The sequence below is a fragment of the Acinonyx jubatus genome, chromosome C2, assembly GCF_027475565.1.
Source record: "Acinonyx jubatus isolate Ajub_Pintada_27869175 chromosome C2, VMU_Ajub_asm_v1.0, whole genome shotgun sequence".
Taxonomy (NCBI): Eukaryota; Metazoa; Chordata; class Mammalia; order Carnivora; family Felidae; genus Acinonyx; species Acinonyx jubatus.
This window is the reverse complement of record NC_069384.1, coordinates 88,169,783-88,187,134: the sequence shown is the minus strand read 5'-3', so window position 1 is coordinate 88,187,134 and position 17,352 is coordinate 88,169,783. Positions and strand designations below refer to the sequence as shown.

General features: G+C 37.9%; 1 protein-coding gene across 6 annotated transcripts in view; it reads right to left on the bottom strand.

Moving 5' to 3' along the window:
* TBL1XR1 (TBL1X/Y related 1) overlaps window positions 1–17,352 on the bottom strand; it is a 173,436-nt gene that overhangs the window by 52,803 nt on the left and 103,281 nt on the right. The window contains exon 1 of one of the 6 annotated variants that reach the window (XM_053221198.1): window positions 17,128–17,243. The exons of the other annotated variants lie outside the window; for them this stretch is intronic. The gene's annotated coding sequence lies outside the window, so the exon portion shown is untranslated. Of the gene's footprint in view, window positions 1–17,127; window positions 17,244–17,352 lie in introns of those variants that run through there. 6 annotated transcript variants of the gene reach the window in all.

Here is a 17,352-nt window from a genome sequence, read left to right as displayed (position 1 = left end):
AAAGAAAACAGTTGACAGTACTGTCCTGTAAGATTTTTCCCCAAAACCAAACAAACAAACATGCTCACAGAGAACAACGACACTGAGGCCCTGCAGTGTCCATCCTTTGTTAAGTACTCAACCCAGTCAGGCTACAGACTAACTGCAAACACCATCTTATTAAAAAATCTTATCAATACTGTCTTATTAAAAAATCTTAAAAATATTTATTTTTAATACCATCTTAGTAAAATATATTTCTTTCCATTTCATTGTAAATGTACTTCAATGCTAACGCTGTTCAAAGTGCTCAAATCTAAAAATTAGATTTGTTATCTTTGTCCTGCCCATGACAAAGTTTCATCGATTTTTTATTTAGTATACAAGTTAAGTCTCAAAGTGAGGCCTGTAGACCCCTGGGGTTCCCAAGACATTTTTAAGGGGTCCTCAGGTCAAAAATTTTATAATACTAAGACATTACTTGACTTTCTCACGGAATTGACTTCCATACACTGATGTTACAGAGTAATAGTGGGTGAAACTGCTCATATCGTAACGCGAATCAAGGCAGTTACATCTTCCTATATTAGCAGTCATTATATTCTTAATTATCATGCACTCAAAAAACAAAAACAAAACCCACAAAAATTCTTCACTGAAGAATTCCCTTGAAAGTAGCAAAAATGCTTAATTTTATTAAAATTTTAATCCTCAAAAACACATCTGTTTGATATCCTACATAATAAAACATTAAGTACTTCATAAAGCACTTCTGCTGCACACTAAAATGATGGGGGCGGGGGTCTCAACAAAAACCACTGTGCAATTGTTGAATTGTAAGTTTTCCTCACGGAACACCATTTTTACTCCCAAGATCAACTGACAAAGTATGGCTTTTCATACTGAGAATTTGGCAGACATTTTTTTGCAAATAAAAAGTGAAACTGTCACTTTAAAGAAAACAAATAGCAATATTTGTTGACAAGAATAAAACTTAAGCTTTTAAGAGAAAATTAGGATTTGGAAAATATCAGCCACCATGAACTTATTAAACGGTTCCCAATTTTCAAAAACTTTTCTGATGAGATCAGTGGTGATGTTAATGACTCTTTTTCTGCATACTGTAGAATGAACATATGGAAGGTCTACATAACTCAGTGAACAAATGTTTTCCCAATGACCAATACATAATTATTCATGGAGAAATGAAGTATTCTAAGTTCAAGAGAGACTAATGGATTTTATCTAATAATACAAAAAGTTCACGGATAACATTTCAGATCCTGCATTGCAACTAATCGTTAAGAAGCTTTGCACTTGAGGTGCCTGGGTGGCTCAGTTAGCTAAGCATCTGACTCTTGATTTCAGCTCAGGTCATGCATGCTCTTATGGTTTGTGAGATGAAGCCCTGCATCGGAATCTGCACTGACAGCATGGAGCCTGCTTGGGGTTGTCTCTCCCCTCTCTGTTGTTCTTCCCCACAAAATAAATAACCAAACATTAAAAACAAAAACAAAAAACTATCCACTTGAGATTTAGTAGTATCAAAGAAAATATTCAAATTCATATGAAAAATAAAATTGTATTTTGATTTGAAAAAGTTATAATTATACATCTTTGTTTTTTTTTTTTTTTAATTTTTTAATGTTTGTTTATTTTTGAGAGAGGGAGAGAGACAGAGCATGAGTGGGGGAGGAGCAGAGAGGGAGGGAGACACAGAATCTGAAGCAGGCTCCTCCAGGCTCTGAGCTGTCAGCACAGAGCCCAACATGGGGCTTGAACTCACAGACCATGAGATCATGACGTGAGTTGAAGTCAGACACTCAACACTCAACTGAGCCACTCAGGTGCCCCTAATTACACATCTTTGTAAGGCCAGATGTTTTTTCATAGATTTCAACTCCGAGAACATACCTCACCATGAGAATGCAGAAGGATGTTTGAGAACCCAGCTATATTGTAGTAAGCCAGAGATGAACAGAAATTTGCAAAGAAGTAAATCACCGTCACTCTTCTCATGAAAAATTTTTGGAAATTTGGAAAGTACACATTTTTCATAGAATACCATTTGTGTTCACATGTTATAGATGGGTTTATATTACAATGCATTGGTAACATAAAACTTCACAATTTTAATTTCTGGTGCAGCAAATATTGCTAGTATAAAAACTGATTCCTTCTTGGCAATATTTGTGCTAATCTTTTTGGCAATCATTTGGGGAAAAAGACCTCTTAAGCCATGACTATGTTCAGACTGTACCAGGATATAAATCTTGTTTTCTGTTATGTTCATGTTGAAATACACATTGGTACCCAGCAAATTTACACCTAATAAACAAAAAAGTTACCTAAGAAGTCATAAAAACCCTCATGGAAAAGCACTACTTTGGATAAAACATATGGAAATGTACTAAATAAAACATGTAAGAGTAATAATTACACATTTTCTGAGACTACACCTCTGTAAACGGACTTTGGTCCAGATACAATCACTTGATTCAGTAATTTTATTTAAATTTAGTTTCTCTATCATTCATTCAACAAATACTTACTGAGTGCTAATACATGTTTGGCATTGTTCTAGGCCCTGAACACCGTAATAAAATAGAAATCCATTAACATAAAGCATGATATTATGAAAAACAGGCTCCACGGCCAAGCTGCGGATTGCATCCCATTTCCTACCAAATTCTAAACAGCTGTAGGAAAGGTGTGGTAGCAGCAGCACTACCACAACACATTTCCTTCTCAGGGTGGATTCTCACAGGCCTGCATGTCTCTTCAGACCCATCACTTGTGTCCAGTGGTGAGGTTCCAGAGTGCTGCAATCCCTTTCCCACCAACTAAAACATGAAGTTGGTCAAACATGAAGGTGGTCTCATTTTGTAACCATTATATCCCAAAGAGAATACATTCAAGACTATAAGTAATGGCAGCCTCCTCTACCATATACATGGAAACAAATAATGTAAAACTTTGTCAGTACAGAATCAATCCAATCATAGACTCTATTAGCTAGACAAGAAATAAAAAGAGATGGCTAGCTGAGCAACAAATTTGAAAATTCTTTATGGTCAGATTTCCAGGATACCTGGTACAATTTCCGTGCCTGCCCCTGCACTCTGAGGACACAAAAGAAAAAAGCAGAGGGAATGTAGAGAATAAAGGAAATCTAGGGAGTACAAGCCCATCTGTGACTTGTAATGGCAAGTAAATAGTCCACACTCTCTTTGCTACTTGTAACTGTATCAGTAGTTGCTGTGAATACATTAAAATAAATCCAAAACATAAGATAATAGGGCTTCTCTTCTTTTTGACATTCTTGTATACGTCCCATTGTCACCCTTTTGCCAGGCAGGGAAACCTAGGCCTAGGCAGAATTGCTGTGTAAATACAGCTTCCCTAAAATCTCCTATCATTCTTTTCCCCGGACTAAGCACAACAATACTTAACACTATTCTACCAATGAAACTCTCTGCCTTGACAACTTTTTCCATCTTCCTCCGAACCCCACCTCTGACCAGTACACTCCCAAACCAACTGAGCCCTTTGCTCTCCTCAAACAGTATTTATTTATAAGCTAGGTTTTCTACATTAACTCCTCAACCCTCACCACCAACAAATACATTTCATCACTTAAAGCCAGGTAGATGACAAGCTTAACAAACTGACAGAACAAAATGTTAATAAATAACAACTGCTTAGTGTTCTGCTTTCTAAGGAATTTGTATACAACAAAGGCACAAGTATATCTCCTTAACTCAAGTTTCTCATATTTGAGTAATATCAAGTGCCTTCGAAAATTTTAAAATATCAGTTCCAAGGTGTTTGATGTCTAATGTAAACTACAGTATTGAAATAAACACAAATAGCTTTACTTTGCTACAAAGTGGCCATATGGATGATCTGAATATAATCACACACCTAGCCAGGCTGGCAAGAACAGAGAAGAACAAAATATAATAATTTTTTAAGAATCATAATAGGCCAAGGCACAAATGAGCTTAGCAGGGGATAGAGAGCTAGGGGGAATATATTACCCACAGACTGATAAAAGCTAAATGAACACAAAATTGTATGAGTAGGGAGGGGTGGGAAAATACTTAAGCTAGAAGGTTCACCCAGTGGTTCTTCAAAATGTGTTGCACATTAAATCACCTGGGGAGCTTTGAAAAATCCTGATGTCCATGTTACTTACATCCCACGCTAATTACACCAGAATTTCCAGAGGTCAGAACCAGATGTCAGCATTTTTTTTAAAGATTCTTCAGGTAAATACAATGCACAGCAAAGTTTGGGAACCTCCTGTTTACCCAACAGAAAGCATTCAGATAACCTGCAAAATGTGTTAAGAGAAAGAGCTCTTCAGATCACTAAATACTTTTCAAAATCCTTGTGACCTCCATATCGGTTTCTTGCCATAACAATGTACCACAAACCAGGTGGGTTAAAACAGAAAAGTATGGTCTCCATTCTGGAGGCTACAAGCCTGAAATCAACCTAGTGGCAGGGCCACACTCCCACCAAAGCCTCAGGGGGGGAGAATCCTTCCTTGTCTCCTGAAGCTTCTGGTACCTCTAGGTGTTCCCTGGTTTGCAGCAACATAACACCAGTCTCTGCTTCCATCCCCACATGGCAGTGCTCCTTCTGTGCCTGTGGCTTCACATGGCGTTCTCCACTGTGTGTGTGTGTCTGTGTCCAAATTTCCTTCTTATGAGGACACCAGTCACACTGGAATAGGGTCTACCTAATGACCTTATATTAACTTAATCACATCTACAAAGATCTTATCTACAAATACGGTCACAGTCACAGATACCAGGGGTTACAATCTCAACATATCTTTTGGGGAACACAATTCAACCCATAATACCTAACTCTTAAGACTCTCCCACTAATCAAATATAAAACTTAGTGTTACATGGTTTAATACAGAATTCCAGCTTAGAACCAACTGAAGTATGCTGCACCTTTTCAGAGCCTAAAAGGACATCAGATTTGAAGGTACTCTAAAGAGAGGATCCATCTTCTGGTATCCCCTCAGCAGCTAGACTACTCCATTATTAAACAGTAAAGGTTAAAATAAATAAATAAATAAATAAATAAATAAATAAATAAATAAACTACCCTTAAGCTAGTTTCTTCTTGCCCTGGCTGCCAAACTTCTATTCCAAGATGCTCTTTTAGCAAAGTCCAAAATTCTTCAGTCTAGCAATAAAGTTCCTTCCAATATAGCAACCTACAGTTCTACCTTATATTCCTTCCCACACGCTTACAAACCTGACTGCACTGTGAAACTGTGTCACTGGATTAGCTTCCGATATGGCAATTCACAAGAGAAAATAGGTATGTATATACACATATACATACATATACATATATATGTACATATATATACATATATGTATACACATACACATACAGTCATTCAAATGACCAAATGTAGATTTCTCATATATATTTGATCTTAGTCCTAGGTTCCTGACTCACAGTTCCCCAAACCCTTGAAACTTAACACATGTTGAGAGTGACAAAGGTGTCTTCTGTTATGCTGACGAGGTGACTTTGGGAGCACACCTAAGGATGGGGGCTGGTTGCCAGCCAAGAACTAACCTTGTGATTAGAGGGCTGGGACTTTTCAGTTCCATACTTGCCCAATTCTGGGGAAAGGAGAGGGCATGGAGCCTCAATCAATCACCAACGATTTAATCATGCCTGTGTAATGAAGCCTCCATAAAAACCCAAAAGGACAGAGTTCAGAGAGCTTCCAGGTTGGTGAACACGTGGAGATTGGGGGAGGGGGGGAAGCTGGCCCACCTGGAGAGGACAAGGAAGATCTGGCCTTTCCCCACTTGTTGCCCTTATGCATCTCTTTCTTCTGGCTGTTCCTGAGTTATAACCTTTCATAATAAACCAGTGATCTAGTATGTAAAATGTGTTGAGTTTCAGAAGCTGCCCTAGCAAATTAACTGAACCCAAAGAGGAAGCCAGCTGAGTTAGTCAGCTGGTCAGAAGCACAGGTAACAACCCAGTGCAACTGGCATCCGAAGAAGATGGGGGCAATCTTGCTAGGACTGAACCCTTAACCTGTGGAATCTGATACTACCTCTGGTAGACAGTAGCAAAACCGAATTCTCAGATACCCTACCAGTATCTGAAAATTGTTAGCTGGTGGGGGAAGGGAGGAGAGGAACCCCAACCCATGTTAAAATTGAGTCTCAGAACATCAACAAAAGAGCCTGCCATTAATAAAGAACCACAAACTGGGGCGCCTGGGTAGCGCAGTCGGTTAAGCGTCCGACTTCAGCCAGGTCACGATCTCGCAGTCGGTGGGTTCGAGCCCCACGTCAGGCTCTGGGCTGATGGCTCAGAGCCTGGAGCCTGTTTCCGATTCTGTGTCTCCCTCTCTCTCTGCCCCTCCCCCGTTCATGCTCTGTCTCTCTCTGTCCCAAAAAAATAAATAAACGTTGGGGAAAAAAAATTAAAAAAATAAATAAATAAAGAACCACAAACTAGGTGATTTACAACAAAAATTTATTGCCTCATAGTTCTGGAAGTCAGAGGTCCAAAATCAAGGTGCTGGCAGGGCCATGCTCCTGAAGGTGCTAAGAAAGGATCTGTACCAGGACTTCCTCCTAGCTTCTTTGGCTTATGGATGTGTTACTCTAGCCACCTCACCATGTCTCCCACTAAGGCTCTTAGACATACAGGAGTAGAGCCTACCCTAATGATCTCATTTTAACTTAATTACCTCTATAAAGACCCTGTTTCCAAATGAATTTATATTCTGAGTTACTGGAAGTTTGGACTTCAGCATTATGAATTTTGGAGGACACAATTCAACCTGTAACAGTCATTAAGCTGAGGAAGACCAAGATTAATAAATACACATGCCATCATTTTAACCCTCCAAAAGCACAGATGGCAGGTAGATTAGGGTTAACGAAAGCCTCTTCTCCCCGGACCTTATCAATTATCTCCCTAGCATACTCCTTCAGATAGATAATCCATCTGTTTCTAGACAATTCCTTTAAAACAGAATTTAGGGGTGCCTGGGTGGCTCAGTCAGTTAAGCGTCCAACTCGATTTCAGCTCAGGTCATGATCTCAGGGTTCATGAGTTCAAAGCCCCATATTGGACTCTGTGCTGACATGTGGAGCCTGCTTGGGATTCTCTCTCTCCCTCTCTCTCTGCCCCTCCCCTGTTAGCTCGCTCACTCTCTCTGCCAAAACTAAAACATTAAAAAAAAAAAAACAATTCAAAACAATACTAATTATGGGGACTATGATGGCATCAACATACAGGGATCGACTTAAGTGACTATGTTGTCAAGTGTATTGCTGTTAAGAATTCAAATCACTCTTTTCTTCCCGCAATTGAGTTATTCATCCCTAGTCCAAAAATCTGGACCTTGGCCATGTGACATGCTTTGGCCAATGGAAACTGAGTAGATGTGACACACAGCACACCCAATCAATCACAATTTTAGAGGTATTATAAGTGTCTGCAAGCTCTATTGCCACAAAAATGAGCATGTCCTACATACCGGCCTGCTCTGAGAGCCTGGATCCCCAAATAAGAAGACCAAGAAGAGGGACACCTGGGTAGCTCAGTCGGTTGGGCATCCTGACTTCGGCTCACGTCATGATCTCATTGTTTGTGGGTTCAAGCCCCTCTTTGGCTCTGTGCTGACAGCTCAGAACCTGGAGCCTGCTTCAGATTCTGAGTTTCCCTCGCACTCTGCCCCTCCCCCACTCATGCTCTGTCTCTCTCCATCTCTCAAAAATGAATAAACGTTAAAAAAAATAAAAATAAAAAAAGACCAAGAACAGAGGCACGGCCAACCAATATTATCTACATTTAAGATATACAGAAAAAATGTTTTTAAGTTTATTTATCTTGAGAGGAGACAGCATGCAAGCAGTGAAGGGGCAGAAGGAGAGGGGAAGAAGGGGGAGGGGAGGGAAGGGGGAAAGAATCGGAAGCTGGCTCCACACTATCAGCTCGGAGCCTAATGCTGGGCTCAAACACAGAAACCATGAGATCATGACCCGAGCTGAAATCAAGGGTCAGATGCTTAACTGACTAAGTCACACAGGCATCCTGAACATAAATACTTTTTCAAACTAGTGAAATTTTTTGTTGTCATAAAGATAAGTAATACACTTTTAGAGCAATATTTTGACTGCATATACCCCTAGAGACAAAAAAGAATCACAAAGAAACTTTAAACTGTTCTCAGTAGTCTTCAAACCAAAATTTTCATAAAGAAAAAAGATATACAAATAGAGAAGCAGTAAAAACTGTTTTGTCTTCTCTTCATGATATAATATCGTGCTCAAGTTGGCTACCCCTGGAGGATATACAGCAACATGCTAGGGAGAAAAAGTGAGAAGGTAAATGCATCACGTTATCCAAGAACACAATTTTTCTTGATGGCAAGTAAGTTTGATCATTTTACTTTTATTACAAAACTCATATTTGATGGAACTGAATACAAGTAAATTTTTTAAATTTTTACTGTTAAAAATTTTTTTTAATTTTTTTAAATTATTTTTAAAAGAGAGAGAGAGAGAGGAGACAAGAGCTCAAGCAGGGGAGGGGCAGAGAGAGAGGAAGACACAGAATCCGAAGCAGGCTCCAGGCTCTGAGCTGTCAGCACAGAGCCTGACATGGGGCTTGAACCTGCAAGCCATGAGATCATGACCTAAGCCAAAGTTGGACGCCTGTGTATTAACCAACTGAGCCACCCAGGTGCCCCTAAAATTATTTTAATGTTTATAATACACACATATTTTTTCAGTAAAATTCACAATACAGGCTTTAAAAACCTATAATCTTACATATGAATTAAAATATAACTAGGAACTCAAAATTTGTTTTACTCTTACTAAAATACGTTTGCTAGTTCTAAAAAAGCCATTAACAACAACCTCAAACTAAAAAGCACTCTATACTTTGATTACAGTCCCTAAATAAACACTGTCCACTACAAGGACTCAGAACCCCCTATAGGAATGGCCAATTTCAAGGTTAAAGCAGGAAGCCTGGGACATCCTGTCATGCAAGAAAACAAGGAGACCAAAGACCACTGGCATCATAGCAAAAGGAGACAAACAGTGAATTAAACCACCTCAAAAATAGATTATAAAAGTTAAATATAAAATCCACATCAATGGTCACCTTGAGACCTTGCTGGAGTGCCACCAAGTAATTACTCTAAAAACTGATAACTAAAACATTCAGGCACATACTCTTTCTTGTGACAGATCTATTTCAGAATATCCCAATACTTGACTAGGAAACAGTCCTTCACAGAATTCCAGCCGAATCAATGCAAAAACAATGATATAACTGGAAAATAATCATTTTCTATCCCTAAGAAAATGATGAATCTAAACAACAATACTGAACAGTGCTAAGCCCATGAGGGAAAAGTCTGATGTGCAAATTGGGTGGATTAGGCTAACAACAACTGAACCAACTAATCAATATCAGCATCACTGAAAGTGAGACAACCAGATGGTTTATGCCTCACGTGGTGTGATGCGAATGGAAGAAAAAAGAAGATATCATGATCAAAGAATTAGAAGTGAATTTAATAAGGTCTCTAGCTACTACTTTAAAGAAATACAGGATAACAGTGAAATATGTTAGCACTACCACAGGATACAGAGCCAAATTCAGAATATAGGAAATTCAACAAGACAAATGAATCGCTTTCCTCTACCAATAAGTGGAAGAGACTTAAATTTAGCAAACCAAAAGCAATATGTAGACCTTATTTGGATTCTGACTAAAACTAACCATCTGAAAAGGTCATTTGGGAGATAAAAGAAAAAAATTAATTCTCTTTACCTCTTCCAGTTTCTCATAAGGCTTGTATTTTTTCTGGACCACTGTAATACATGAAGCCTAACCTTTTCCCTATATTAATGGAAAGGGCAGGGGAAACTAACAATGAAGGCAGTGAGTACAGAGACAATACAATGGCTGTTATTGCATACTCAACATGTATCCTAGTAGTCTTGTAATCCTTACTTTGTTTAAAGATTAAGATCTGGGGCGCCTGGGTGGCTCAGTTGGTTGAGCCGCCGACTTTGGCTCAGGTCATGATCTCACGGTCAGTGAGTTCAAGCCCCGCGTCAGGCTCTGTGCTGACAGCTCGGAGCCTGGAGCCTGTTTCAGATTCTGTGTCTCCCTCTCTCTGACCCTCCCCCGTTCGTGCTCTGTCTCTGTCTCAAAAATAAATAAACGTTAAAAAAAAAAATTTTTTTTAAATAAATAAATAAAGATTAAGATCCTCATTTGAAAATATTATGTGGGTTTGACTCTGTTCTGGAAAGTAACTCCAAAGAAGATGACTCTCTAGGAGTTCATCTAGACATAATTCAAGGGTTTTCATCAGAAATATTTACCAAACTGCTGATCAATTTAGTGTTTCTCAAGTATAGGTACTAAATGGCTTCCTTCCTTCAATATAATGCAAATGTATATATACTAGGTGCTCAAATAAGTAGTTTTAAAGAAACAAAACTCTAAGGCAAAACAGTGAGAGTGAGTGAATGCTTTTCTTCTTTGCTCTCAACTTCACCTCCTTCTTGGAGAAGGAAAGGCATTTAAAGAGAAAAGAGGAAACTGAATACATCCACAGACATCAACTTCAGAATCAGTTTGACTTACTCCAAAAATAGTAAGAAATTAGTAGTGGGGGGCCTGTGTGGCTGAGTCAGTTAAGTGTTTGATTCTTGATTTCAGCTCAGGTCATGATCTCACAATTCTTGGGATCAAGCCCTGCATTGGGCTCTGCACTGACAACACGGAGCCTGCTTTGGGATTTTCTCTGCCCCTCTGCCACTCTCTTTCAAAAAAACATTTTTTAAATAACATGAAAAAAAATAAAAAGCATATTGTGCTGAAACTGAAGACTGCCAGAAGTAAAAGAATGTTCCTTTTTTTCCATTATGTAATAGAAATGGGTTCACCTTTTTTTTGTTGCTGCTCTTATTGGTGGTAAAGGAAAGTTTCAGGGAAATACTTACCAACAAGCAAAAAGTAGTCAGAGGCAACAAATGAAAGCATTCATTTCAAAATTAATGTTTTTGTTTATATAGAACACTACTCTAAAGAAATACTGGATCGTACAATATGTGGTACAGGTTAAGATTTTTCAAACACTGGTGACTCAACAAATACTCTAGGAATAACAACTTATGTTCATTAAAAAAAAATGCAAGCTACATGAACGTGGATACTTGATCCTTGTTATTCATTATGGTTGTGCCTGGAATACAGCCCGATTCACAAAAGGCACTCAATTATTATTTGTTGAAAACAGTGAATAAAGCTCTTTCTTTCTTCTAGTCAACAATGTTTTAGAAGACCAGAAAGATCTTCTTCAATGACTAAGATTCATTGTTCCTTCTCATCCATTCCCAATTTGATCTCCATTACCGCCACAAATTCAGTAACTTGTATCTCCATTTCTTTTTGGCCAAACACTGAATATGAAGAAAGAAAAAGGCCCGCCACACTCATTTCTAGCCCACCAGTGGTTCTTGCTTAATATGGTGTATCAAATTCACCTGTGGCAGCTCTTTCAAAGTAATGTCCTAAACTTCATGACAACCCTGAAAAGTCTTAAGTTTTAGCAAATCAGAGGTACATCCCAGGCATGTATATTTTAACACATTTCTCAGTCATGCCAACCATGACTTGTACGTCATGCACATACTTCAAAAACTTCTCTACCTTTACATGCCATAACTGTAACACACACACAAACACAAATACACACACCCTCTCTTTTACTATAAACTCCTTAAATCTGTGATCTACTCACTTACTAACTGAACAGATTTTCATGGTCATCTCAAATTACTCATACTTCTCAGCATCCTTCAATCCATCGTCATACCTCCTGGATCACATATTTTTCCTCCATTTTGATGCAAATATCCTGATCTGACATTTCAACAACAAATGCTATTATAATCCTGACATTAAGCTCATTCCCACTCAAGCCCTATCACTTATCTAAACTCCAAACCATAATGGTATCTAACATCATTTTGCCCCTCTGAGCCATTTGGCAATCGTTTTATTAGGTTTTTAATTTCCTTATCAATTTTTCCATCATGGATTTTAAAAAATTTTAAACTTGCCTCAAAGACCCCATTCACCAAAAGCCCTTCACATCTTAGGTGACTTCAGTAAAACTTATGAGTGCCTCCTCGACTTTTTACTTCAAAACCTTTATTCCTTGCGCTTTCTGAAGTAGCAAAAAAAAAAAAAAAAAAAAAAAAAAAAAGATACAAAAGAGAAAAATTTTATCATAGAATCTGTTGGGTCTTCTATGATACACTATCATATCATTAGCAACATTACTAGACTTTTTTTTTAACAGTTATTCATTTATTTTGAGAGAGAAAGCACGAGTGTGCATGTAAGAGCTGGTGAGGAAGGGGGGGGAGGAGAGAAAGAGAAAGAGAGTGAGAAAGGAAGGGAGGAAGAGAGAATACCAAGCAGGCTCTGTGCTGAACTGGATGCTTAACCAACTCAGGCACCCAGGCGTCCCTACTAGCCTTTGCTTAGGCAGTTTTAATACAGTAGCTTTTCCCTGCTCCAATAATAAGCACCTATAAAAACAGGTAAGAAAATAAATATCCCAAGACCAAATAAAACTATTTTAAATATTTACTGAATTTATACAACTAAACATACTATTCTATTGAAAGACACAAAAGTCTGAGCAAAGGAAAAGGATGGAATGTAGACATCTGTGTTGCCACAAGTGACTTCCTCTGAAAGGAAATAAAAGTGGGCACGCGTGTTTTACAATAGATAAAAAATAAACTCCAGGCAGATATAATACTTTTATATTTTAATATTTTTTTTTTAATTTCCTTTGAGAGTGCATGCATACATGCGTACAAGCAAGCTGGGGAGGGCAGAGAGAAAAAGAGAGGGAGAAGGAGAGGGAGAGGGAGAGGGAGAGAGAGCGAGAGCGAGTGAGTGAGCGCGTGCACCAAAGAGAGGATCCCAGGCAGGCTCCATGCTGTCAGCATGAAGCCTGACGACAGGGCTCCATCTCACAAACTGTGACATCATGACCTGAGCCGAAACCAAGAGTCAGACGTTCAACCGACCAAGGCACCCAGGTGTCCCCATACTTAGATATTTTAAATAAATGTGTGTATGCATGTACTTACACATACATACCTCTTAACAAAACAATGAGGCTACATAACCAATCTAGAGAGAATAAAATCTTTTTAACCAAAACTGGAATCTCAAAAACTATACAAGAAAAACAGCTATATCTGAGTACATAAAGATTTACTAGTTATCAAGGAAACACATATCAAAGTAACAAGGAGTAAAATTACACTCGCTAAAATTGGTAGATATTTAAAAGATCTAGTTGCCTATTTCAGACAGTAATGTCGGGAAAGGTTTTTCACCTATACTGCAAGTGGAAATGAGAAGAAGCCTTTTGGAAAACAATCATCAACCTCTACTACAAGTAAAAGTATCATGAACTGTAAGAATTTGACTTTTTTTTGTTGTTTTTAAAATGGTCAGTCATTAAGTTCAACAAATACATGTACCTTACAACCTAGAGAAATAAGGAGATTTTTTTAATGTTTATTTATTGGGGGGTGGGGGGGTGCTCAGATAGAGAGGGAGACAGAGGCTGTGAAGCAGGCTCCATGCGGACAATAGAGAGCCTGATGTGGGCTTGAACCACAAACTGCGCAATCACAACCTGAGCCTAAGTCAGATACTTAACCGCCACCCAGATGCCTCATAACCTAGAGAAATAAAGCATAAGTTCCTAAGGATATTTATTTTAGGAACATTGTGGCGAAAGAAGAAAAACAAATAAAGTAAACGTCCATTAAAAAGGGGTACCAAAATAAGACTGGTACATTCATAATATTCATGGACTATACAGTCATGAAAAATAATTAACTGATGGAAGAACAAAAGGAAAGAGTATACTCTTTGGCACAAAATGTAAGTAACATTTACACGTTTAAATATAATGTATAAAAGAAGAAAAATATTTTTGTTATTGTTAAAGTTTACTTTTGACCTTTTCAACTTAAAACACTTTGCTACGAATAACCTCCAAATGCAATGGGTTTTCATGCTCCTTGATCTCCACTCCTGGCCATTTTTCAGCATTTAAGAATAAAATGAGAACAGTCTTTGAACTTCCAATAGCTGGCTTCCTGACTCTGCCCTCTGCCCTCTCCCCTCTCTCGCTGATTCTTCTTTCTGCCCTAACATGTGTACAGTGGACTTTTTAGCCTTCTGGTCTTTAGTCTACTCTCCCAGCTAAGGATCTCAGACACTCTAAAGACTTAGAAAGCTACCAACTTCTCCTATTATGTGCCACTCCACATACCCAGATCTTTCCCACTCAAGCATTCTAATTCCAGCTGACTAATGCACAAATCTATTTATATGTCTTTCAAAATCTCATTAATTCAGTATCACCCAAGGCAATTTATATCCTTTTCTCCAAGATTTGTTTCTCCTCTTGCTCATAACTATCACTGATTCTACCATTCACTGCACTTTAAACCTTAGTATGAGGGGTGCGTGGGTGGCTCGGTTGGTTGAGCATGCAACTCTTGATTTTGGCTCAGGTCATGATCCCAAGGTCGTGGGATCGACCCACACGTCAGGCTTTACACTGAGCATGGAGCCTGCTTAAGATTCTCTTTCTCCCACTGTCCCCCTCCGTAACTCATTCTCTCTAAAATAAATAAACTTTCGTATCATGTTGGATATGACTTCCTATCTCTGCTTTTACCTGCAATCTTAGAGATTCTATCTTCTATTACCTGCACAGCACCACGTTCAGCCAAGCCTTTCTTCTTACAGTACTTGTCACCTGTATTACAACAGCCTCAGAGTCTCCTAGGTCTCTTCCTATTATCTTCTGATACCAAGGCATCAAACATAACTGATTATATCATATATATTTACTGCTACCTAGTAACTTCCACATCTTACTCTAAACTGATTAGCCAGCCATTTAAGTTTCTCATTCGATGATTTCAAAGTACCTACCCAGCCATACAATATCTTTTTTGAACGTACTTTACCCATAAGGTGCATATATTCAGGTGTATCATTTAAAACCCTTGCATTTTTAGTTCTTTGTTCCAACTACACGTGCTGAAATTCTTCTATTCTACAAATGTCATCTCCTTATGAAAGCCTGTTCAAATACCAACATCATAGTTGTGTTGTTTTTTGTTCTGACTCTTGTGAAAACCTGGCAGTAGTATAAGATTACTAGACTAGAAATCAGAATGTTGATGTCTTCTTTCAAATGCTATTGCCTTTGACATTCAGATATTAAATCAAACCCCTGAGCCTGTTTCTTGTTCTGTAAAATACAAATAAAATTAACCTACACACCTCACAGGTAGGTAAGAATGTATGGAAAACCAATTATAATTTAAGTGCTAATGCTGTCATTATATTACGTTTTGTTACACATATTATACACATATAACCACAAATTATAAATATTTTGTTTTCAAGTTTATTGATCCATTTTGAGAGAGAGAGGGATTGAGTGCTACCAGGGTTGGGAGAGAGAAAGAGAGGGAGAGAATTAGAAGCAGGTTCCACACTGTTAGCACAGAGCCCAATGTGGGGCTTGAACTCATGAACTATGTGAACATGACCTGGGCTGAAATCAAGAGTCAGATGTTTAACTGACTTAAGACAGCCAGGCACCCCTAGAAATTATAAATACTTGAAAAGACAGTCTATACTTCATATCTAGCACCTAACACATAGTAGCGATTCAAATGTATTTTTTAAAAATACTTCATAAGTCATAAAATACAGCTCTCCCACTCCAGCATAAGAAATATAATCCACACACAATTTATATATAATTATGCATTGATTAAACAAAAAAATCCACAACCCTTCTCCCCACAGATACATTTTCAGGAAAACTACTGTCACATGACATTTCTAGACCTCTGATGTAGTTCACCTGAAACCCAATTAGTTATCTGGCCGGTGGACAGGGGTCCTTTAAAATGGCTGATAAATAACTAGTCAAAGAATGCCAAAACCTTTAAAATATATATGTAAGTGCTGTAAAGTATCCGTGTGACTGTGACGTGGTATCCTGTCCATTCCAACAAATTTAACCAGCATTCATAGATGAGCATTGGTGCTTTAGTTTGCCCTAAAATTGTAAAGGTTGATATCATGGTTATTCCAGTGACATTACGACAACAGATTAAAAAAAATAAATATACAAGAGAAACAGGTTAATTTTCATTAAGCTGAAAGATTTTGTTTTTTTTCCTCCTCTTTCACAAAAGCAAAATTAATGTTGGCCAATGTTCATAAAAATTCAAAATAATATGGAAAGTGGAGTAGAAACAGCACTTTGGTCCTACAGAAACCTGTAAATCATAAACTTACTATGAGAACTTGAAAGTCCTTGAGGTACCCTTGAAAGCCATGTTATCTTAAACCAGAAAACAAGAAAGCTACCAAAGTAGTAAAGTCTTGTCTATAGGACACAAGAAATCAACTTGAACAAGCACTCACTAGCCAAAAATGGGTCAATCTGAATATCAATACAAAAAAAACCTCAAGAATCTAAAATGCAAATATGCTTATCTAAATCCATGAGTTCACAGGATAAACCACTGTTATAATTATGTAACACCACTGGCTAATATTTTTTGGCATTTTATTATTTCATAAAAAATTTTTTTCATATCTTGTATCACACCTGCTCTTAGATGTAGTATCTATGCTCTCGTACATACTTGTAATTCATTTTTTAAATCTAAATTTAAACCTCTACAAAATCATCCCTGTCATAAATTTTAACTTACTGTTGGCTATCGTGCCTGGTAAAGCTACAGTGGTTACTGATAAGAAACCTTACTAAGAGTTTAACTCTTAAAAATGACGGTTGAATGCCAAGAAGTAGTAGCAACAAACCAAAGTAACTGGGCTACATTATGGACTAAGACAGGTATTGGTAAAAAAGGAGAATGAGTTAGACAGGAATGATGAATAGCAGTTGATTAGAGCAGGAAATCACTTTGCGTGTTTAAAAAAAAAAAAAAAAAAAAAAAAAAAGCTCACCCTGTATGTGATGTTGCCGAGTTCCATAAACAAACATCAGGCAGCATGATGTAATAGAAAGAGTCCTGGACTGAGTGAGGGGACCTCTGTTCTAGTCCAAGGCCTCAGTTCCTCATCTGTAAAATGAGGGTTCTGAATTAGATATCTGCGAGGGCTCCTCTAGCTTTCACACTGAGGGATTTTGTGGACAAACTCCGAAAGAAGAAATAAAATGTAGAGTTTTTG